The sequence below is a fragment of the Pan troglodytes genome, chromosome 14 (assembly GCF_028858775.2).
Source record: "Pan troglodytes isolate AG18354 chromosome 14, NHGRI_mPanTro3-v2.0_pri, whole genome shotgun sequence".
In the NCBI taxonomy this organism is placed as follows: Eukaryota; Metazoa; Chordata; class Mammalia; order Primates; family Hominidae; genus Pan; species Pan troglodytes.
The window spans coordinates 64444835-64470941 of NC_072412.2; the positions used below are offsets into that span (position 1 = coordinate 64444835).

The 26107-nt window shown below is 36.6% G+C and overlaps 1 long non-coding RNA gene across 1 annotated transcript in view; it reads left to right on the forward strand.

The window, feature by feature from the left end:
• The first annotated feature begins 281 nt into the window (after positions 1–281).
• The window catches only part of LOC134808227 (uncharacterized), a 39055-nt gene continuing 13229 nt past the window's right edge, over positions 282–26107 (forward strand). Inside the window, exons 1-3 of the long non-coding RNA XR_010150766.1 lie at positions 282–593; positions 7345–7516; positions 17650–17745. This is a non-coding gene — a long non-coding RNA (uncharacterized LOC134808227). The remainder of the gene's footprint in view (positions 594–7344; positions 7517–17649; positions 17746–26107) is intronic.

The following is a 26107-nucleotide window of genomic DNA, read 5'->3' on the forward strand; positions in this document are numbered from 1 at the left end:
CACACCAATCAGCACCCTGTATCTAGCTCAGGGTTTGTGAATGCACCAATCAACACTCTGTATCTAGCTACTCTGGTGGGGACTTGGAGAACCTTTGTGTCCACACTCTGTATCTAGCTAATCTGGTGGGGAGGTGGAGAACCTTTGTGTCTAGCTCAGGGATTGTAAACCTACCAATCAGCCCCTGTCAAAACAGACCACTCGGCTCTACCAATCAGCAGGATGTGGGTGGGGCCAGATAAGAGAATAAAAGCAGGCTGCCAAGCCAGCAGTGGCAACCTGCTCGGGTTCACTTCTACACTGTGGAAGCTTTGTTCTTTTGCTCTTTGCAATAAATCCTGCTGCTGCTCGCTCTTTGGGTCCGCACTGCTTTTATGAGCTGTAACACTCACCTCGAAGGTCTGCAGCTTTACTCCTGAAGCCAGCGAGACCACGAACCCACCAGAAGGAAGAAACTCCGAACACATCTGAACATCAGAAGGAACAAACTCCAGACACGCCGCCTTAAGAGCTGTAACACTCACCGCGAGGGTCCGCGGCTTCATTCCTGAAGTCAGTGAGAGCAAGAACCCACCAATTCCGGACACACTGAGGTACCTGGTAAAAGCAAATAAATTCTGTAAAATGAAATATATTCTCATTACTTTATAGCATTTATACTGAAATATAAAGTATTTTAGTTTACACTTTTTTTCAAAAGGCTCTTTGCCTCTTTTCAAAATATCTTGCTTTAACGTTTCATAAGAATATGCACATAAGTTTCAACTTATGATGACTTTTTTCCTAAATTTAAATGAAGCAAAATGGTAGACTTCATCAATTTTGTTTCATTTTAACAACAGTATACATTTATTCAATTAAAATGTTTTTTATTCTTGAAGAGTTTCAGAGAAAAATTGATGTGATTTACTTTTTAATAGTTACAGGCTATTTGTAATTCATTATGGCAAAAAGTATACAGCTCCATTTATGATGATGAAATAAATTTCTCTTTTAAAATAAACTTATTTAAGATTGTTTATCAATTCTAGTAGCCTTTTGGCAGAGTCTTTCATAGTGTTCTAAGAATAGAATCATATTGTCAGCGAAGAAAGATAGTGTTACTTCTTATTTTGCTATTGAGTGTCTTTTATTTCTTTCTCTTGCTTGATTGTTCTAGACAGGACTTCCAGTACTATGATGAATAGGAGTAGTAAGAAGGGGCATCTTTGTCTTTTTCCAGTTTGATAAACGATTCTAGCGAGGTTTCAGGGCACAAAATTAATGTACAATAATCAATAGTATTTCTAGAATGCACATTTATGCACATAATGTCCAGGCTGAGAGTCAAATCAAAAACACGATTCCGTTTACAATAGCCACAAAGAAAATGAAATACCTTCGAATACATCTAACCAAAACACTGCTAAAACAGATAAATGCTAAACACTGCTAAAACTGCTAAACAAATAAATGGAAATATATTCCATGTTCATAACTGGAAGAATCAGTATCGTTAAAATTGTCATACTGCCCAAAGCAATTTAAAGATTCGACACTAGTCTTATCAATCTACCAATGTCATTCTTCACAGAATTAGAAAAAACGACTCTAAAACTCATGTGGAAACAAAAAAGACCCCAAATAGCAGTGGCAAGCCTAAGTAAAAAGAACAAAGCCCAGAGACATCACACTACCAAACTTCAAATTACACTATAAGGCTAAGTAACCAAAACAGCATGGTACTGGTACAAAAAAAGGACACAGACCGATGAAACAGAATAGAAAACTTAGAAATAAAGCCATACATCTGATCTTTGACAAAGTTAATAAAAACAACAGGGAAAAAACTCTCTATTCAATAAACAGTGCTGGGATAACTGGCTAGTCATATGCAGAAGAATGAAACTAGACCTTTACCTTTCACTATATACAAAAATTAACTCAAGATAGATAGATTAAAGATTTAAATGTAAGATCTCAAAATCCTAGAAGAAAACCTAGAAATTACCCTTCTTGACATTGGCCTTGGCAAAGAGTTTTTTGCTAAGTTTCCAAAATCAATGGTAACAAAAACAAAAATTGACAAGTGGAACCTAATTAAACTAAAGAGCTTTTGCACAGCAAAAGAAATGATCAATAAAGTAAGGAGAAAACCTACAGATTGGGAGAAAATATTAGCAAACTATGTGGCCAGTAAAGGTGTAATATCCAGAATCTATAAGAAACTTAAACAAATTAACAAGCAAAAAATAACCCCATTAAAAAGTAGGCAAAGGACATGAACAGACACTTCTTGAAAGACTTAGAAGTAGCCAACAAACATTTGAAAAAATGCTCGTCACCGCTAATCATCAGAGAAATGCAAATCAAAACCACAATGAGATACCATTTCACACCACTTAAAAAGTCAAAAAATAGCAGATGCTGGTGAGGCTGCAGAGAAAAGGGAATGCTTATACACTGCTGGTGAGGAGGTAAATTAATTTAGCAACTGGGGGAAGCAGCTTGGTGATTTTTCAAAGAACTTAAAATAGAGTTACCATTTGGCCCAGCAATCTCATTACTGAGTATATTCCCAAAGGAAAATAGATCATTATATCAAAAAGACACATCCACTCAAATGTTCATCACAGCACTATTTGCAGTAGCAAAGACATGGAATCCGCCTAGGACTCCATCAGTGGTGGTTTGGATGAAGAGACTGTGGTATATATACATATATATATCATGGAATACTACACAGCTATGAAAAAGAATAAAATCTTATCCTTTGCAGCAATGAATAGAGCTGGAGGCCATAATCCTGAATGAATTAATGCAGGAGCAGAAAAGCAAATACTATATGTTCTCACTTACAAGTGGGAGCTAAAAACTGAGCAAACATGGACATAAATATGGGAATAATAGACACTGTGGACTACCACAGTGGGGAGAGAGGGAGGGAGCCCTGGGTTGAAAAGCTACCTCTTGAGTACTATGCTCACTACCTGGGTGCAATATACCCTGTAACAAACCTGCATATGTACCCCTGTATCTAAAAGTTGAAATTAAAAAACAGTTAAATAAAAAATGTATTCAAGTTGAAAATAGTGGATTTAAAATATTGCATGAATAATTGTAAATTATAATTTAATTGAGCAAATTATAGCCAGAGCTGTGACATGGTACAAAAATGATGGGAGTTTAAAAAACAGGGTTTAATAAAAGTCTCAATTTCAAAAGAAAACATATATACATATACATATATGTATATGCCCTATCAAAAGATTTCTCCCACATGTGAAGACATTCCAAATAATATTGTAGACTTTCAGAATTAAGTTTTAAACTCTACTTGCACTAGCATAATCATAATTTAAAATTTAATTCATGTTTCCTCCTTTGCTTTTTTTATTTTTTTATTTTTTTGTGATGGAGTTTTGCTCTTGCTGCCCAGGCTGGAGTGCAATGGAGAGATCTTGGCTCACTGCAACCTCTCCCTCCTGGGTTCAAGCAATTCTCCCACCTCAGCCTCCCCAGTAGCTGGGATTACAGGCACCCACCACCATGCCCAGTTAATTTTTTTAATTTTTATTTTAGTAGAGACGGGGTTTCACCATGTTGGCCCAGCTAGTCTCAAACTTCTGACCTAAGGTGATCCAGCTGCCTCAGCCTCCCGAAGTGCTGGGATTACAGGAATGAGTTATCACTCCCAGCCCCTCCTTTGCTTTTACAGGAGTAGATTTCAGTATCTTCCAGTTTGCAATACTAGTTTCAATAACTAAGATACACTAATGTTTCAAAACAGAAGTTTTTAGTGTTTCATTTGTGGAACATTTTGATGCAAAATATTTTAATTTATGTATTTATTTTTTAAAAACTCATGTGAGATTTATTCACTTTTGTTGCTCTTAGAAATGCACTGAGCACTATGGTAGCACAACTGGAAGAGTAGGCAGATGGAGTGGATTAAGGAGAGAACTGATGTGGCTTGGTCCTAGATTCTCCTGCCGCAAACCCTAAGCACATTAACTGGAAAAGACAACACACACACACACACACACACACACACACACACAAAGCCTCCCTATGGGAGAATAGTTCTTTAAGCCTCAACAAGCAGTGACAAAGTCCCCACTGACAACACATCTACAAGTATATTAATTGGTAGAGATTAGACGTACAATTTAGATTTAAAAATTTTTTAACAAAACACAAGTAAAGTTAAAATTATTTGTAAATTTTGACAACCGCAGCTTGTTGTGATTGGTGGAATATCATAGCTCATTTAAATACTTGCACCAAAATCAATTTCAAGTACATCAATGTTTCATAGGTTTCTTAAATTAGTATAGACAATATGCACCTATGCTATATTCTACTGAACTTGAAATGTGTATTTTCTTCACATATTTTTATTTTCAGTGATGAATTTTTAAATGAATTTCTAAAAGGATTTACAGTAATGTCAGACATATCACCTTAAATGAAAAGAACATTCAAAAGTTTTATATCTTTTCTGAGTTGGAAAGGGAAAAAATAAACTATTACTAGAATGAATTTATATTGTTCTTTGAAGCTTCTGATGATACATATGAAACTCAACATTATCTAATTGCTCATGAAAGTTTTCATCTTCTAATGTAGCCAACACAATAACAGCTATCACTTATTTCACTTTTTCTATGTGCATAAAAACATTTGGGACAAAAATAAATGAAGTTGAAAATTGTACTTCCACATAAATTTTATTTTATGTAAACAATAGCATAATTTTAAAAATAAGTGAACTTAATTTAGAAGAATAGTCATTTGATCCCAATGAAAAGTCATCCTTCAGAATATGTCAATAAACCTTTTGCAGATTCTTTTATTAAATTATCATCAATGAGCACAGCTTTTTAAAAATAGCTACTAATTTCTGAAGCAGATGTTGACCCTGCTGCAGCAGATTTATGTTTCCTGGTTTTCCTGTGGTCCTAACCCTTGTAGCTTACAGCAGGTTTTAACAAACATTTTGTGCAAGTTATACTTTTGTCTTCATATTTCTTTTGAAAATGAGATAAACAGTAGGAAACAAATTAATTTTTTATTAAACATATATTTTGTTTCTGTGAGCCCATTTCTGCCAAAGAAGTACACAGCAAAAAAGTGAAATAAATAGGCTGAGATCCAGGAAATGCTGGTACATCAGTACTAGTCTCTATTTTCTTATGGCAAAGCTGCTCAGCCTCCATTTCCCATACATATTCCCACATATTTGGGTCAATGGGGACCAAGAGGCTTCTTGTACCTAGCAGGGCATTGTATGGGTCAAGGTACAACAAGCTGTTGCACCAAGTGGCCACCAATGGCAGCAAAGTAGAAGAATGGAAGAAGAAAGTGTTCCCACCCTCCTGTGTTGGAGGACTCTTCCTTTTAATAGAGAACACTGTAAACTTTTTTTTAACAGGGATCCGTTAATCATGTTTTATCTGAAAAGGATCGGAAAAAGAAATGGATTACCACTGGCTGTGTTTCATTCCAATTATATGTTAGAGAATGCTGTTTACACATGCAAGTCTCACAGTAATAGAAACCATTGGCAAAAACAACAAGCAACAATTGGGAGGGGGACTTGGGGAAGCATCAAACAATCTGATATTGTACTTAGTGTATTGCAGCTATTAATAACATTTGGTTATAAAATCCCCCCAAAACACTGCGACAATGTTAAACAAGATAGGATGAGTTACCGGGACAATAGGTATAAGCTGTTTCCATCCTGGGAAAACTGGAATACGGCCACCTTAATAAGACCCAAAGCCTGAACTTCTCTAACTAGTTTAGGGTTTGTAATATTTTTTGATAAGCCCCTCCCTTGAAAAAGACTCAGTCTAACCAAATTTCTCCAAGCTTACATATTAAATCCAAATCTGAATGGCTTCTCTTATGTATTTTGCCTTGGAAAATTTGCAGCACTTACATTAAATAAAAGTCCATATATTTCCATATATTTCATGTTTCAATTGATCTTGGCCATTAACATAATAAAAAGAAAAATTCCTGAGGATACTTCTCAAGATTTTACATCAATGTTTGGCAAATTTGCATACATTTATGTTAAAGTCTTGGCTGATTATTCAGACATTTTCCATAAATCTCCTTTAGTCTTATTAATAATATACTATACATGCTGCATCTCTAGGGATTATAGAATAAATTTTATGTTTTAATAGAACTTATCTAAAAGGTTAAATTTTAATTAGAGTCAAATACAGATATTCTCTAGTTATTTGAGAATTCTTCTGGAATGCAATTCCCTTCTGGGATTAGGGACAATAAGAATAAATATGTGTTAACCCGTGAGCAGAGATCTGCATTGCTCCTAACATAGTTGCTGTTACATTTTTCTTTGTTCTATGCTATTGTAAACTAGTGGGAATACGGATACTTCTTTCAGTTGCTCGAATTGTATCAATATAGTGAACACTTATTTATAGCCCCACTCTTCTGGCAGCAGCTCTGGTCCCACTCATAGTGCAGAAGGTTTTGGGTTAGGATATAACCACAGAAGCTATACTGTACAGTTTTCTCAAAATAGGTAGATGAAAGCTAGTTGATAGATAAAGATTAGATTCATTAATTGATTTGCTTCAACCAATTTGCAATGGATTTTTTTTTTGAGACAGGGTCTTGCTCTGTCGCCCAGGCTCACTGCAAGCTCCACCCTCTGGGTTCACGCCATTCTCCTGCCTCAGCCTCCCGAGCAGCTGGGACTACAGGCGCCCATCACCACGCCTGGCTAATTTTTTTAAATATATATTTTTAGTAGAGACAGGGTTTCACCGTATTAGTCAGGATGGTCTTGATCTCCTAACCTCATGATCCACCCGCCTCAGCCTCCCAAAGTGCTGGGATTACAGGCGTGAGCCACCGCGCCTGGCCTGCAATGGATTTTTATCACTTGCAACTGATAAAATTCTAATGATAGTATGACTATATATTGTGAAATAGTGAATATTTTACCATATAATTCTTATTTTAATGTACTATGACTCTTCCTTGGGAGAAGAGCAGAACAATAATGTAAAAAATAATAAACTTCACTATAATTTCTATTCATGATACTTTAACTCAAAACTTAAACACATGTTGTTTGCATTTTGTCCTCATGTATGTTAATTCTCTTATTAGGTAAATAGTAAGAGAAGAAATATTTTCATAGTATACTTCTAGACATTGACACTCAGATTCCTAATGAATTGTTAGGACCAATTCAATGATTCCTTGTAAATTCAGACTTTACTACCAAACACGTTTTGATCTACACTGTGAACATTGGGCTATTCATGTAGAAAAATAACCTGCTGTTTATTTGTTGGCTTCCTTTTGTCATTTCAGAGACAAATTGTTATACATGTTATTTCCCATGTCCACAACTCCCTGCAAGGTAAATACTTGAGAATTTGGCAGTCACGTTTTTTCCAAATGGACAGAAAACATACAATTGCAGATGGATTGGTTTGAATGCAAGAAGCAGCCAGCAACTGCCATTCATGAGGATCATATACAGGTATCTATTGTACAGCCTAAACCAAAGCATAAGCGTATCCAGTATTTCTGTTATGAAACTGCCTTGATTTCTTTCTTTCTTTCTTTCTTTTTTTTTTTTTTTCGATGCAGGGTCTTGTTCTGTAGCCCAGGCTAGAGGGCAGTGGTGCGATCTCTGCTCACTGCAACATCTGTCTCCCAGATTCAAGCGATTCTCCTGCCTCAGCCTCCCGAGTAGCTGGGATTACAGGTATGTGCCACGCCCAGCTAATTTTTGTATTTTTTGTAGAAACGGGGTTTCACCATGTTGGCCAGGCTGGTCTCGAACTCCTGACCTCAGGCAATCTGCCCGCCTAAGCCTCCCAAAATGCTAGGATTACAGGCGTGAGCCACCGCGCTTGGCTGCTTTGATTTCTTAAGCCCCCAAGAACTGTTAAGTAAGATTTTTGTACCTAGACATAAATAGAATAAACCGTTTGGTTCAGGTGATGGAGCTGTGCCTGGAGAAGGAGCAACAGCCTTTGCCTTAATTCAGCAGAATTAAGGGTTTATTAATGTGCAAGTATTTCACAAAAATAATTCTGCTTATAAGATGTGTTGATTGAACTGATTGAAATATCTAGAAGACATGTCACGCAGAGCACACATTATGGAGATTTTGCAACACTGAATGGGAAAGCATTAAAAATGTAAAAGGAAGAAAAGTTGTGGGTTTCAGAAAGAATAGTTCCCATGAAAGGACTGCCCGACTGTACTTAAAAACAAACAAACAAAAAACCACATTGTGGTGTTTAACATTTTCCTTATGTTGTCAATACGCCTTATATTTGTCTATTGACAGAGTCATCATCTGCCTCACAATGCAAGCTCTGAAAGCTAAGAACTGTTTCTTTCTTTCTTTCTTTCTTTCTTTTTTTTTTTTGAGATGGAGTCTCGCTCTGTCACCTAGGCTAGAGTGCAGTGGTGCTATCTCGGCTCACTGCAAGCTCCGCTTCCTGGGTTCACGCCATTCTCCTGCCTCAGCCTCCTGCGTAGCTGGGACTACAGGCGTCCGCCACCACGCCCAGCTAATTTATTTTTAGTAGAGAAGGGGTTTCACCATGTTAGCCAGGATGGTGTCGATCTCCTGACCTGGTGATCCGCCCGCCTCGGCCTCCCAAAGTTCTGGGATTACAGGTGTGAGTCACCGTGCCCGGCCTGAAAGCTAAGAACTGTTTCTATAGGGCTTGGCAAGGAGCCACATTGACATGGATATTTAATAAATGCCTTTTGATCAAAAGGAAAAGAGAAACAGAGGAAAATGGGGGTGAAGAAAACTACATAAGAAAAAACAAAGCAAAAAAATATTGATTTACTTATTTGTAAAATCAAGGGAATGAGAAATACACTATTTTTTTATTCTATGAACTAATGTTCAAATAATCTAAAGTGTTACATTTTTAAAGTGTGTATAAACAACTGACATAAGTAATGACTAGGTTGTAAAAAGTCATTTATCATCTACCTAAGACCTAAGAACTATGCTGACTCAAATTTAATAACCCAGGAAAATCTTGATGCTGCCAGCAGGTGCTTCCTCCATTTGACCCTGAGAGTGTCATGGTGGTTTTATGTACCAGAATACGCCTTTGTCAGCCTCCTCAGGTTTGATAATACTATATCAGTTTTGGTTCACAGACAAGCTTGCCATATCATATTTAGCTGCCAATATAGATGACCTGAACTCTAGTTCTTGTCAGGGTACATAATATCAGACTTGGTACCGCCTAATGTCAAAAGTTGGGTTAAGAGAAAATAACATTTAGGAAGGATTGCCTGAAGATTATATAGTCTATTTCTCTAGATACTGTAATTCCTATGCCTTTATTTAACTCATCAAATATTTATATAGATGAGGACTATTGTATTGGTTCCCCACAGGACTAGTTTTGTTAAATTGTGATTTAGTATAATTCCATTAGCGTTACAGTATAAGAAATAGCACTATACAATTCAAAGCTGTGTTTACCAGTAGATGTAAATGAGAATTTCGTTTGTTAGGTTGCAGTGTCCTCCTTGGAAGCAACTTGGAAAACATAGTTTGCTCTCTACAGACGCTATGACTCATGAGCTTATCCTATTTTCTCGTCTACTTTTCTACTATAGTATAAGGTTAGAGTCAAACTGTGACTCAAATTTTTGTGTTCTAGCCTCATTTCTAGATTTATTTATACCTCTATCCTAGCCACTTCTTTATAATACATATTTCTAATTTACTATTTTGGTGAATTTTATGCATCTTGTGAACTTTCCTAATCTTCTCTGGAATAAGAACACACACAAATAAATAAGTAATTTTACCAAGACTTTTCTATATTCTTTGAACACACCATATCCCTTGTGCTCAAATATTGGCCAAACATTTTAATATACTGAGAAGGCTAGTACGAAATATGAGCATCATGGTTTCAGCTTACAGCTGACAGCAAACTCTCTCATCTTTTTAAAATGTTTTTTTCTCTCCCATTATGCTCTATTTTAAAAAAAGAGGTGTCTTACTCCCTCCTAATAAAGGTTAATCTCTATTTTTCTGCCATTGCACCTCCATTATCGTCCCCTTTCTCTTCCCAGAAACTCTACTGAGACCTCTTCTATCTCAATTACAATATGCTCAGGTCTCCTTTATATTAATGGTAAAAAACCACAATTACTTTTGCACCAATCTAATACAAAAACATAAACAAAAAATTTCCTTATCAGGTTTTCTCATATATTTTCCTCTTGCTTTTGGTTATAATCTCAAACAATCATCTACATCCTGTGAATCTGCTTCCTACTACCACCCCATTCCTTAATCCCTTACTCTGTAGCTCCAAACTGAACACTGAACCTTTCATGGAAACCTCCTGTAACTTTCTGATGACTTATCAAGCATAATGACTTGTTCTCTGTATTCTTTGTATTTGACATTTTCTGTGGCCATTGATTTTCTCTTACTATGAAAAATCTATATCTTTTTCATTTTGTAATTGCTTTTTTTTTTAAAACTGGTACTTCCTTTCTTCTCATTCTTATTTACTTGTCCTTCTTAATTCCTCACTAAATAACAACAATAAACTTAGTAATATTTATTAAGCACCTACGTTCTGTCAGACACTGAACTAAATATGTTTTTCTGTTGTTTTTGTTTTTTGTGGTTAAACTAGAAAGTTTCTTTCTTTTTTTTCCCTTCAACTTTTTTTTTTTTAGAGAGTCTCATTCTGTGACCAGGCTGGAGTGCATTGGCACCATCGTGGCTCATTGCAACCTCTGCCCCCTGGGTTCAAGAGATTCTCCTGCCTCAGCCTCCTGAGTAGCTGGGACTGCAGGTGCGCCACCACACCCGGCTAATTTTTGTATTTTTAGTAGAGATGGGGTTTCACCATGTTAGCCAGGATGGTCTCGATCTCTTGACCACGTGATCCACCCGCCTCAGCCTCCCAAAGTGCTGGGATTACAGGTGTGAGCCACTGCAGCCAGCCCTTTTTCTTCAAGTTTTATTTTAAGTTCTGAGGTACATGTGCAGGGTGCGCAGGTTTGTTACATAGGTCAACGTGTGCCATGGTGGTTGCTGCACAGATCATCCCATTACAGAATATCCTATCACAGAATAGCCAGGTATCCATTAGCTATTCTTCCTGATGCTCTCCCTCCCCTGACCTTAACCCCTCCAGCCGACCCCAACGGGTGTCTTTCCCTCCCATGTGTCCATGTGTTCGCATCATTCAGCTCCTGCTTATAAGTGAGAACATGTGGTGTTTGGTTTTCTGTTCCTGTGTTAGTTTGCTAACACAGGATAGCTTCCAACTCCATCCATGTCCCTGAAATGGACATCATCTCATTCCTTTTTACAGCTGTATAGTATTCCATGGTGTATATGTACCATTTTTTATAATCCAGTCTATTATTGATGGACATTTAGGTTGATTTCATGTCTTTGCTATTGTGAATAGTGCTGCAGCAAACATATATGTGGATTTATCATTATAATATAATGATTTATATTTATTTGGGTATATACCCATTAATGGGAGTGCTGGGTCAAATTGTATTTTTGCCTCTAGGTCTTTGAGGAATTGCCACACTGTCTTCCACAATGGTTGAAATAATTTACATTCCCACCAACAATGTAAAAGCATTCCTTTTTCTCTGCAACCCTGTCAGTGTCTGTTGTTTTTTTGACTTTTTAATAATAGCCATTCTGACTGGCATGAGGTGGTATCTCATTGTGGTTCTGATTTGCATTTTTCTAATAATCAGTGATGTTGAGGTTTTTAAAATATGTTTGTGGCCAAATGTATGTCTTCTTTTGAGAAGTGTCCATGTCCTTTTCTCACTTTTTAATTGTTTTTTTTTTTTGTTTTTTTTTTTTACTTATAAATTTAAGTTCCTTGGAGAATCTGGATATTAGACCTTTGTCAGATGGATAGATTGAAAAACTTTTCTCCCATTTTGTAGGCTGTCTCTTCACTCTGATGATAGTGTCTTTTGCTGTGCAGAAGTTGTTTAGTTTAATTAGATCCAGTTTGTCTATTTTTGCTTTTGTTGCTATTGCTTTCGATGGTTTTGTCGTGAAATATTTGCCTGTATCTATGTCCTGAATGGTATTGCCTAGATTTTCTTCCAGGGTTTTTATAGTTTTGGGTTTTATATTTAAGTCTTTAATCCATCTTGAGTTAATTTTTGTATATTATGTAAGGAAGGGGCCAGATTCAATTTTCTGCATGTGGCTAGCCAGTTCTCCGAGCACCATTTATTAAATAAGGAATCCTTTCCCTATTGCTTCTTTTTGTCAGGTTTGTCAAAGACCAGATGGTTGTAGGTGTACAGTCTTACTTCTGAGTTCTCTATTCTGTTCCATTGGACTATTCGTCCATTTTTGTACCAGTACCATGCTGTTTTGGTTACTGTAGCCTTGAAGTATAGTTTGAAGTCAGGTAGCATGATGCCTCCAGCTTTGTTCTTTTTGCTTAGAATTGTCTTGGCTACTACGGCTCTATTTGGTTCTATATGAATTTTAAAATAGTTTTTTTCTAATTATGTGAAGAATGTCAATGGTACTTTTATGGGAATAGCATTGAATCGATAAATCACTTTGGGCAGTACGGCCATTTTCACAATATTGATTCTTCCTAACCATGAGCATGGAATGTTTTTCCTTTTGTGTCCTCTGATTTCTTTGAGCAGTGGTGTGTAGTTCTTCCTGAAGAGGTCCTTCACTTTGCTTGTTAGCTGCATTCCTAGGTATTTTATTCTTTTTTGTAGCAATTGTGAATGAGAGTTCATTCATGATTTGGTTCTCTGCTTGCCTGTTGTTGGTGTATAGGAATGCTAGAGATTTTTGCACATTGATTTTGTATCCTGAGATTTTGCTGAAGATGCTTATCAGCTTAAGCTTTCGTGCTGAGTTGATGAGGTTTTCCACATATAGGATCATGTCATCTACAGAGACAATTTAACTTCCTCTCTTCCTATTTAAGTACCTTTTACTTCTTTCTTTTGCCTGATTGACATGGCCAGAACTTCCAATACTGTGTTGAATAGGAGTAATGAGAGAGGACATCATGTCTTGTGCCAGTTTACAAAAAGGAATGCTTCTAGTTTTTGCCCATTCAGTGTGATATTGGCTGTCAGTTTTTCATACATGAGATATTTCCCTTCAATACCTAGTTTATTGAAATATTTTAACATGAAAGGATATTGAATTTTATCAAAGGCCTTTTCTGCATCTATTGAGATAATCACATGGTTTTTGTCTTTAGTTCTCTTTATGTGATAAATGACATTTATTGATTTGCATTTGTTGAACCAACCTTGCATCCTGGGGATAAAGCCAACTTGATTGTGATGGATAAGCTTTCTGATGTGCTGCTGGATTCAGTTTGCCCGTATTTTGTTGAGGATTTTTGCATCAAGGTTCATCAAGGATAATGGCCTGAAGTTTTTTTTCTTTGTTGTATCTCTGCCAGGTTTTGGTATCAAGATGATGCTGGCCTCATAGAATTAGTTAAGGAGGAGACCCTCCTATTCCAATTTTTGGAGTAGTTTTAGTGAACTGGTACCAGCTCTCCTTTGTACCTCTGGTAGAATTCAGCTGTTAATCCATCTGGTCCTGAGCCCTTTTTGGTTGGTATGCTATTTATTACTACCTCAATTTTACAACTCATTATTGGTATTTTCAGAGATTCAATTTCTTCCTGGTTCAGTCTTGGGAGGGTGTATATGTCCAGGAATTTATCCATTTCTTCTAGATATTCTAGTTTATGTGCATAGAGGCGTTTATATCATTCTCTGATGATTATTTGTATATCTCTGGGAACAGTGGTGATGTCTCCATTATCATTTCTGATTCTGTTTATTTGGTTCGTCTCTCTTTTTTCCTTTGTCTAGCTAGCAGTATACATATATATTTTTCTTTTTCAAAAAACCAGATCCTGGATTCATTGATATTTTGAAAGATTTTGTGTCTCTATCTCTTTCAGTTCAGCTTTAATCTTGGTTATTTCTTGTTTCCTGCTAGGTTTGGAGTTTGGATGCTCTAGGTTCTCTATTTCTTTTAGTTGTGATGTTAGGTTGTAAACCTGAGATCTTTCTAGTTTTTTGATATGGGCATTTAGTGCTATAAATTTTTCTTTTAATACTGCTCTGGCAGAGTCCCGGAGATTCTGTTACATTGTCTCTTTGCTCCTATTAGTTTCAAAGAACTTCTTGATTTTTGCCTTAATTTTATTATTTACCCAAGAGTCATTCAAGAGCTGGTAGTTCAGTTTCCTTGTAGTTGTGTGGTTTCAGGTGAACTTCTTAATCTTGAGTTCTAGTTTGATTTTGCTGTGGTCTGAGAGACTGTTATGATTTAAGTTCTTTTGCATTTGCTGAAGAGTATTTTAATTCTCATTATGTGATCAATTTTAGAGTAAGTGCCAGAGTTCTGTAGATATCTATCAGGTCCACTTGATCCAGAGCTTAGTTCAGGCCCTAAATATCTTTGTTAATTTTCTGTCTCAATGATCTGTCTAATAATGTAAGTGGGGTGTTAAAGTCTCCCACTATTATTAGGTGGGAGTTGAAGTCTCTTTGCAGATCTCTAAGTACTTGCTTTATGAATTTAGGTGTTCCTGTATTGGGTATATATATAATAGTTAGCTCTTCTTTTTGAATTGAACTCTTTACCATTATGCAATACCCTTCTTGTCTTTTTTGATATTTGTTGCTTTAAAGTCTATTTTGTCAGAAATTAGGAGTGCAACCCCTGCTTTTTTCTGTCTTCTATTTGCTTGGTAAATTTTCCTCCATTCTGTTATTTTGAGTCTATCTGTATCTTTGCATGTGAGATGGGTCTCTTGCAGAGAGCATACAGTTGGGCCTTGGCTCTTTATTCAGCTTGCCATTCTGTGTCTTTTAATTGGGGCATTTAGCCCATTTACATTTAAGGTTAGTATTGTTATGTGTGAATTTGATCCTATCATCATGATGCTAACTGGTTATTTTGTAGACTTGTTTATATGGTTGCTTCATAGTGTCACTGGTCTGTGTACTTCAATGTGTATTTGTTAGTGGCTGGTAATGGTTTTTCCTTTCCATATTTAGTGCTTCCTCCAGGAACTCTTGCAAGGCAGGCCTGGTGGTGGCGAATTCCCACAGCATTTGCTTGTCTGAACAGGATCCTATTTCTCCTTCATTTATGAAGCTTAGTTTGCCCAGATATGAAATTCTAGGTTTGAAATTCCTTTCTTTAGGAATGTTGAGTATTTGCCCCCAATCTCATCAGGCTTGTCGAGTTTCCACTGAAAGATCTTCTGTTAGTCTGATGACCTTCCCTTTGTAGGTGACCTGGCCTTTCTCTCTGACTACCCTTAACAATTTTTCTTTCATTTCAACCTTGGAGAATTTGAAAATTATGTGTCTTGGGGTTGATCTTCTCGTGGAGCATCTTACAGGGGTTCTCTGCAGTTCCTGAATTTGCAGTGGGCCTGTCTTCTTAGGTTGAGGAAGTTCTCCTGGATGATATCCTGAAGTATGTTTTACAACTTGGTTCCATTCTCCTCATTTCTTTCAGGTACCCCCAATCAGTTGTAGGTTCAGTCTCTTTATGTAATCTCATATTTCTCAGAGGTTTTGTTTATTACTTTTCATTTATTTTCTCTATTCTTGTCTGCCTGTCTTATTTCAGAATGGTAGTGTTGAGGCTCTGAGATTATTTCCTCCACTTGGCCTATCCTGCTATTGATACTTTTGATTGCATTGTGAGTTTGTATTGTGTTTTTCAGCTCCATCAGATTGGTTATGTTCCTCTCTAAACTGGGTATTCTGGCTGTCAGCTCCTGTATTGTTTTATCATGATTCTTAGCTTCTTTGCATTGGGTTAGAACAGCAAATTTTGTTATTATCTACCTTCTGAAGCCTACTTCTGTCAATTCAGCCATCTAAGCCTCAGTCTACTTCTGTGGCCTTGCTGGAGAGGTGTTACGGTCATTTGGAAAAGAAGAGTCACTCTGGCTTTTTGAGTTTTCGTTGTTTTTATGTTTATCCTTTCTCATCTTTGTGGACTTTTCTACCTTTGGTCTTTGAGGTTGCTGACCTTTAAATGGGGTTTTTGTGGAGTCTTTATTTTTGTATGTTTTTGTTGTTTCCCATTTGTTTGTTTTTCTTTTAACAGTCAGGCCACTCTTCTATAGGGCTGCTGTAGTTTGCTGGGGGTCTGCTCCATACTCTAGTTGCCTCAGTTTTCCCCTCACCTGGAGGTATCACCAGTAAAGGCTGTAAAACTGAAAAGATGGCAGCCTGATCCTTCCTCTGCAAGCTCTGTCCAGAGGGTTACTGACCTGTTCCTGGCCCAAACATCCCTGTAGGTTGCTGGAGACCCCTGTTGGACGGTCACACCCTGTCAGGAGGAACAACATAAGGGACTCACTTAAAGAAGCAGTCTGGCTGCTTTTTGTTAGAGCAGGTGTGCTGTACTGGGGGAACCCTTCCTCATCTGGACCATCTGGCCTCTCCAAAGTTGGCAGGCTGGAATGGGTGATTCAATTGAATGACAGAGATGGTGGCTGTCCCTCTCCTCAGGAGCTCAGTCCAAGGAAGAGATCAGAGCTGTCTGTATAACCCTGGCTGGAGTGGCTAAAGCCCCCACAGGGAGGTCCTGCCCAGTGAGGAGGAATGGATTGGGGTCCCACTTAAGCAGTCTGGCCACGATTTGGCAAAGCAACTGTGCTGCACTGTGGGAGGCCCTTCCTTTTCCAGACCATTTGGACTCCCCAAAGCTAGCAGGCTGGAACAATTGAGTCAATTGAACTACAGAGATGGTGGCCACCCTTCCCCCTGAGAACTTGGTCCCATCTCAGACAGACTGCAGCCTGTTGTCTTTGGCTGGCTGGAATTCCAAGTCAGTGAGTCTTAACTTGTGAGGTGCTGTGGAAGTGGAGCCCACAAAATGATGCTGCTTGGCTCCCTAGATTCAACCCCCTTCCTAGGAGTCTGTATGGATGGATGTCTCACCTTGCCAGGGATCCTGGGGCCAGAATATGTAAAACTCTTGAGTCTCTGTGTGCTTGAGTGGCTGCTCTGCCAAGAGTTCACAGAGCTCTGTGTATCAGACCCAATGCCCTTAATGCATGCGTTCATGAGGGGATCTCCTGGTCCAAGAGTTGCAAAGATCTGTGGGAGAAGAATGTTTTCCCCAGTGGGTTTGCACAATTACTCACCGCTTCCCTTGGCTGGGGGTGGGGGTTCCTTTGGCACCATGCTGTCCTGGGTGGGCTGTCACCCCATGCTGCTATTCTTCATTCTCTGTGGGTCAAGTTGTTTGCCTAATAAGTCCCAGTATGAGATCCTGCGTATTTCAGTTGAAGGTGCTGAGTTAACTTCCCCCTTTCATTCCTCTCTGTAAGTGCTGCAGACTACAGTTGCTTCTAATTGTCCATCTCATCCCCTCCTTTCTATGCCGATATGGTTTGGATTTCTGTCCCTACCCAAAGCTCATGTCAAATTGTGATTCTCAGTTTTGGAGGAGGGGCTTGATGGAGGGTGATTGGATCATGGGGGTAAATTTGTCCTTTGCTGTGAGTGAGTTCTCACAAGATCTGGTTGTTTAAAAGTGTGTAGCATCTCCTCTTTCACTCTCTCTTTCTCCTGATCCAGCCGTGTAGGACGCGCCTGCTTCCCCTTTGCCTTCTGCCATGATTGTAAGTTTCCTGAGGCCTCCCCAGCCATGCCTTCTGTACAGCCTGCAGAACTGTGAGTCAATTAAACCTCTTTTTCTTTATAAATTACCCAGTGTTTGGAAGTTATTTATGGCAATGCAAGAATGGACTAATGCATATGCATTATTACTTTTAACCTCATATGAACCCTATGAGAGACTTGCTGTTAATATTTTCACGTTATAGATGGAAAGTCTGAAACTCTGGTTAATTAACTTGTCTAAGGTTGCACATGTACTGTCTGATAGAGGTTTGATTTAAGCTGTTTAAATTCAAAAGCATATATTTGTAATCCTTTTTTATTTTAATTTTTTCAATCTTATGTATATGTAATAGAGGTATATATTTATGGGTTTCATGTGATATTTTGATAAAAGCATACAATGTATAATGATAAAGTCTGGGTAATTGGGAAATTCATCACCTCAAACGTGTATTATTTCTTTATGTTGGGAACTTTCCAAATCTGCTTTTCTAGTAATTTTAAAATATACAATAAATTATTGTTAACTATAGTTGCCCTATTGTGATACTGAACATTGGATTTTATTCCTTGTAACTGTATTTTTGTACCCATTTACCAGCCCCTCTTTATCTCCCCATCCCCATTACCCTTTCCAGCCTCTGGTAATCACCATTCTATTCACTGCCTCTATGAAATCATTTTTTTTAGCTCCCACATATGAATAAGAACATTGACCTTAATTACTACTATATATGGCCAATTAATAATGTTTTATATTTTTTCCTCAACATCTTCCCTTTGTTGTTAACTTCTCTCTTCCTTTTACCTATCTAGTATCCTTTGTATTCAAATGCCCATGTCAGTCATTCCAATTCAGACTGTCCGAATAAAAGAAGAAAGTTAAAATGTATTGACTGCCCACACACTTTCCTATCATTTTCATAAATAATAATAGTTATCACTTATTTATTGCTTCATGTCTATAAGGCACTGTTCCAAGCATCTCCTACACAATATCTTCAGTAGCCCTCTATAAAATTCTTGAAAATAGATCTCATAGTACTGGATTTACATTCAAACATGTCAATAGTATTCTGGGCAATATTTGCTAATTCTTCTTATGCCTGATTTGCTTCATAACTATAGGTCTCCTGAGTTGGAGCATTTGAATTTGCCACCCTGACTTAGCCAATAAGTAGTCTCATTTGCTGTCTTTTCCACTTCATTTCTTCTGCCTGAATTCATCTGTCTCAGGCAGCTTTGTTTTTTGATGATTTATTAGTTAAGATGTTTTCAAGTGCAACCTTAAGAAGTCAACTTTAAAATAAGAATGTATTTACTTACATTTCTGAAAATCTAAAAGGAGGGTAGGCTCAAATATATTTGTATCCTTTGCTCTAATTCTTTTTGATTTTGGAGGCTCTGCCTTCCAAAGTGTCAGCCTTAGTCTTATGCCAGCTTCAAAAATAGCTACAGGCATCAGTCAACCACAAGTGCCTTCTTCTTCATTCATATCCAGGGAGCAGGCTGTTCCTTCCTCTTATCACCAAACTGTATCCTGAGTTACAACGATGTTGAACCATCCTGATATTCTTGGGCACAGCATTTATTGGCTGACTTGGACTTGGGTTCCTTAAAGCAATTATTATGGCAAGAGGATTAAATTTACTCTGATTTTTCCACAAATAAGGCCCACTTATGGATACCCTAGTGGGGACGATCTAAAATTATTGCACAGTGTGTATGGGTATAATGTAATATATGACACTATTTTCTTTACCTTTTTCCATGAGCAAAACCCCATCTTTTACACTTTTGGAACTTGCAATCATGTATCACAGCATCTTAAATACAGTAGGTATTCAACATATTATTTGTCAGCAAATATTGAGCAGCTTGACAGTTTGGGAAGCAAAGAAATGTAAAATTAATAGGCTAGTGAGTACTACAATATCAAGCACAATTTTCGACATAGACACTATGCATATGAAGCTTATATGTCAATTCTAAATGTATTATTTTTGAAATAAAAACACATATCTCTACAGCATAAAGAGATTTGAATTGCCAAAGGAGGTTATTACTTTCACTATCCATTCAGAATTTTGTAAATAAAAGACACATTTTTTCTACATTACTTTTTAAAGTGGCATTAAAATCCTACAAATAAAATATTAATTTTCAAATACTGTTGAAAATAATTTCTATTACTTTAAATCACAGAATTTAAATTTTTACATTTTTCACATGTTATATTGTTTAGATGTATTTGGCATAGTGACAAACGTGAAATCTATTATCTTGACAATAGTCTGAGGGCAATAAAGAGTTATTGAATTAAGTTGAATAATTCCACTTAGAAGTGAACTCTTCCTGTTTCTTGATGAAAAAACTAAACTTAAAAAATTATCTATGTTACCCATATCAAAAGTTTATAAAGAAATTCATAGAAGAAAAAATAATATTGGCTGAAAATGATGCATTAGTTTTTATGCTCTACAATACAATAAAGTCTTTACAGAAATATTTTCTAAAGGACTGGGTATTTGAGAACTACATATAAAAATAATTTCTTGGGATATCCATGGATGTTTTATTCAAAAGCATTATTCTGTTTTACAATTCTTCAGCTAAAATGGATATCGAAACCTTGCTATCCAAATGTACTCTTGATAAAAATGCAGTTATAAAAAACGTTCTTCTTTAAAGTACTAGTCTGTGTAATTTAATGCCACAGGCTCAAAGGAGAAACATAATGTAGCTTTTGCTTGAATCTCTGAAGTGGTACCTGTCACAGCAACCACACAACATCCTTGCATGCATGGTAAACAGGTTGTAATGATGATATTCCTTTGGCAATGGCAGGTCTCAAATGAGTCACACCTGAGTCTTTTCTATGCACTGAGTTTTAAAAATACTGCCTGATCATTCATTAGAAAAAATTATAAAGTCTCATTCCCATTTTCAAAATGTCAACCCCAGAGTTAATTTTATTTGTAGAAAAAGAAAAAAGTTTACATAGTATAGAAGCCACTTGAGTTAGGCTCTTTGAGTTGACCAATAAAACATTTTGCAGGAGGCAGTTGAAGAAACACATTCCAGGTAGAGAAAGAGCATTCAAATAATGTTAGGCCATTTCCCTGACATAGATCAGACACTCTTTAGATTTAAAAAAGTGTGTGCCGATATGTCCATAGTCTCCTTGTAGCTCAAGATCCTTTGGGTGGTAGACAGGGTGGAATGTGTTAAACTGTTTTTACAGTAACACCAAGATATTGTTTGTCTTTTTACTGTGTTGGCATTTGCACTGATGGTGTCAAACTAATGATAAGTAAAATTTCTGGTACCTTAGCATGAATCAAAGCAGTAGCATCAATCTGTACTAGTACATAAATGATCAAGAATTTAAATAATAATAATATATTAACAATAATAATCGTGAGGAAATAAGGCAGTTGTCTGAAGACTGACAATTATCTCTATTACTCACTCACTCATGGCTGGAGTTTATCTTGTAATTCTCCATAGCTACGCTGACAATTTGCTATGTAACCCCTTTACAATGGAGTGACCTGTCATGACATTCTCTAAGACTGATTTCGGAAGGAACCAGCTAATTGACTTGCTCATTACAATTACTCCTAAGGTTATACCCTTTCACACCAGGCTACCGTATGTGTTGTTCTTGCAACAGGTACATGTCTCTGGACCTTTATATAGTGGTCATAGGGTATAAGGAGTAGCCTCTTGCTTTTAAACTAGCAGAAGAAATTGGCTGGGGCATATACCATAAGGGATATATCCTTTACCTTCAGCACAAACATGTGACAGATTTGAGGGACTGTGTTTAGTTCCATAAGCTTGGAGCATGAGGTAGAGACAAGCAGAAAGTTATGATAATAAGGTCATGAGATTGAGAGCTCTTCTCTGCCATCCATATTAAAGAGGTTCAAATTTATCCTTATTGAAACACCAGTTATGAAACTCTACTGATGTGTTTTATGAGTTTGCTTCCTGGTAAAAGCCTAGTGATTTCAATGAACATTTTTTAGCATCTTATTTGTCTTTGTAGCCCCTGATGAGAAACTGCCCATACCAGGCTTGTTGTTAATGAATACATGTATAAATTGGAGATAGACTTGTGTAGTAAGTACCCAACAAAAAGGGACTCTGCAGATGTGAATGAGTTGATAAACTTTAGATGAAGCAATTATCCTGGATTATCAAAGTGAACCTAATCAAATCCCATGGATCCTTAAAAGCAGAGAAACATTCCCTGCTATGGTCAGAAGGAGACAGATAGTCAGAGAAAGACAACGATGCTGGCTTTGAAGACAGAGGGAAGGGATCCAGAAGAGAGGAATATGAATGGCCTCTAAAAGCTACAAAAGACAAGGAAACAGATTCTCCCCTACAGCCTGCAGAAGGAATGCAGCCCTTACAACACTTTTATTCCAGTGAAATCTTTGTCACATTTCTGGCTTGCAAAAATGAATAATAATAAATTTACTTTGGTTTAAAGCCATCAAGTTTATGGCAATTTGTTACGGCAGCAATAGAAAGCTAATACTGACAACCATATTCATATAAATGAAGCAGTAGAAAATATGGGAAATAGGGCCCAGGGAATGAAGTGTGAACAAAAATAGGTATGAGAATTTCTTCATTCTCATTACGGAATAACATTTGTGTGGAAGAATGATATATTTTCATTGTGTTCTAACATTTATTTTAATGGCAAAATAGGTTTTGCATAGTAATGACTTCAGATCCATTTCTCTCTACAATTATCTGCACTCTGTTTTCAGAGTGAAATCAGTGTACCTACAGACTGCCAGTTAATGACAAGCATAGTTTACATATTTCAGTGATGAAGAAATGGTTTGTGCAACAAGCATTCTAACACATGGAGTTTCTTCTTCCAAATATTCGTATTCTCAGGATTATAAGCCAATAGTTTTTGGGTTTATTAAAAGCAATCTTTAGAAATATAGGAAAGTTCTTTATATAGAAGATTAATTTAGAATAAGTAAGATTTAACTTCTGTTTTATGGAAACACAAATATATTTAGCCTTCTTCGTTTTATTTTTATTATATTAAAAATGTTAAGTGCTAACTCAGTACTTTACATTTCTTAAAGCAAAATTTCTAGGTAAAATTTTTCCAACCGTGGTCTAGTTTTGATAAAATTTGTAGTATCCTTTAGTTTTAACAATAATTTAATTTAATATATACGTTCATATTGTGTGTATTTATACACACATATATAAACATGTTAAAAGTTATTAAAACTGGAGGAAATGGCTTTAAGCATATATTTTAACATTATAAGTACCACTGCTAGTAACACTAATAGAAAAAAATAATAAACAACATATCATGCATGCATGTATTATTATGAAAGACAAATAGTAAAAATCCTAATTTAAAACAAAATAAAAACAAAGAAAAAGTAATAAAACAGGATGTACAGAGACCATATAACAAGTGATAGAGAGCAAAATAAATATGCAGGAATCTTTAAAATGAAAGTTTGTAAAACATGATGACAATTTTCAACACAAGATATTTGTTTCAACAGTAAGCATACATGTGAACAATTTCATTCATTAAAAAAAGACATACTTTCATATTAGCCCCGTATCAACACCCAAATACATATCTGTAAGACAGGCATGTGAGGAAGTCTCCTGTATTTTGCATATGTGTTTGAACTAACGTATTTATTAAAATAAAAATTCTTGGATTATTTTTAAATGCTGTTGTAAGATAGGAAATTGTTCTTGCTTTTTAATATATTGCAACATTTGGAAAATTACAGCTCACATCAAAGAAAAATCTACTTTATGTTTGGAATATAATAATAAAAGTCTGAACTCTTCCTTCTAACTCTGAACTTTCTGATAACATAGAATAGATGATTATCAGTTCTTGCTCATGATGAGGAGTAACTTGATGGCATCACGGGCTCAGAAGACCACATTCCTGCATTATTTTAAGGTTCTTTATTTAATATAATTGGTAGCTACAGGAAGCTTTAAACTAGGGCCTTGTTACAAACTCAATGGAATTTATAAAGGAATAGATTATGAGATTTTTAAATTACCATAAAAATGGAGGTTGTGACTTAAGAAGGCAATAAGGCAGCTTATTACCCATTACTGCCTTCACAAGATATAAATCCTCAAAGCTGAAAGGATGAAACCCAGAATTGCATAAAGCGCTAATGGCAAAATTAACTTCCATTCGAAAAAATAATTTTGGAGATGTAGTTGCTCATGCCTCCTATCCAAGAAGAAGAGAAATTAAATGTATAGCTATGTTGAGACTTTTTCTAAGACCCTTGTGTGTAGGCTACTATGGTAGGCTGACCACTGGTACCCCAAAGATATCCCCTTCTTAATATCTATAACATGTGAGTATTACCTTGTATAGAAAAAAAAGGACTTTGTAGATGTGACTACATTAATGATCTTGAAATGTGGAGGTTATCCTGGACTACCCTAGTGAGCCCAGTATAATCACGAAAGTTCTTAGAGAGACTCAGAAGAAGTCAAAGAGAGAATACTCACATGAGAACAAGAGATTGAACTGATGTGAGAAAAAGGCCAAGGAATATAGGTGATCTAGAGAAGCTGAAAAAAAGCAAGAAAAAACATTCTTTTTACAGCACCTCTGAAAAGAACCAGACTTGTTGAAGCTTTGACTTTTTTCCCAGTGAGATTGATCTGAGAATTCTTATCTCCAGAACTATAAGAAAATAAAATTTGTTTTGCGTAAGTAATTAATCTTGGTACAGTGGTAGTAGAAAATGAATACAACTACTTAAACAGGGCTTAGGAGAGCTAACATTTCTCAGCCACAGAACTTAGGAGTTTTGTGACAAGTAATATCAACTTAATGTAAGAATTTCTTTTTTAAAATCCAGCATTTGGGAGAGTGCTTGTAACAGCTAAGGTGATGTAAGTTAGAAAATAGTAATTACCTGGCTTTGTTCTTCAATGAATAAATAATTGAAAAAAATTTTAAATTTATCTCTTCGAACATATCACTCTTCTTTAAGAATCAAATAGTGATAATAAATGTAATGAAAACATTATAATAATAAAGTTAAATTAAGTTTTCAAATTCTTTCCTCCATAAAACCATTTCCTTTTGATACATGTCCAACATAGGAACTGGCATCCAAATTACTTATATTGAATCCTGACAAATATCTGCCCTGAAACTGAAGAGAAAAAAACTGAAGAGAAAAGCACTGATTAAGAATTTTGACAAAATCAAAATTCTTCCTAGAAGCTATATATTTCACATTCTATTCATATTATTATAATAATTTTATATGTGGAAGAAGCTGGCCAGTTATAAGGCTTTTTAAATATAAATATTTTAGAAATTTTGATATTTTGAAAATGTTTTGCTGTGAGCTGCTCTTATAGCATTTTAACTGACTTATAATTCCAGAAAATACTTGGAAACCTTGATAAACCCTATATTGCACAAAATAAAGATATAATAGAAGATCACAAACATTGATCACAAACACAAACCTTAAAAGACATAAAGATCACAAATACTGACAAGCTATGGCTGCTTTTTGTTTGTTTGTTTTGTTTTTGGTTTGTTTGTTTGTTTTTTGAGACAGGGTCTCACTCTTGTCCCCCAAGCTGGAGTGCAGTAGCATGAGCTCAGTTCACTGCAACTTCTGCCTCCAGAGCTCAAGTGATTCTCCTGCCTTAGCCTCCCAAGTAACTGGTACTACAGGTATGTGCCACCACACCTAGCTAATTTTTGTATGGGACGGGGTTTCACCATGTTTCCCAGCCTGGTCTCGAACTCATGGCCTTAAGTGATCCTCCCACCTGGGTCTCCCAAAGTGCTGGGATTACAGGCAGTGAGCCACCGCTCCTGGCCACATGTTTTTTCTTTCTTTCTTTCTTTTTTTTTTTTTTTTTTGAGATGGAGTCTCGCTCTGTCGCCCAGGCTGGAGTGTAGTGGCGCGATCTCAGCTCACTGCAAGCTCCACCTCCCAGGTTCACGCCATTCTCCTGCCTCAGCCTCCCGAGTAGCTGGGACTACAGGGGCCTGCCACCATGCCCGGCTAATTTTTTCTGTATTTTTAGTAGAAATGGGGTTTAACCGTGTTAGCCAGGAAGGTCTCGATCTCCTGACCTCCTGATCCTCCTGCCTTGGCCTCCCAAAGTACTGGGATTACAGGCGTGAGCCACCGCGCCCAGCCTTTCTTTTTTAATGTAATATATGTATATAGTTTTAAAAACTCTAACAGTACAAAGACTGCGTGATGAAAAAATCAGTCTTCTTGTCATCCTGACCCTACTCTCCTCTCTAAAGGCAGACACTCCAGTCAGCCTGCTAAGTATCACACAGAGATATTCAGTGCTCATACTTAGAGAATACATGTATATCCTC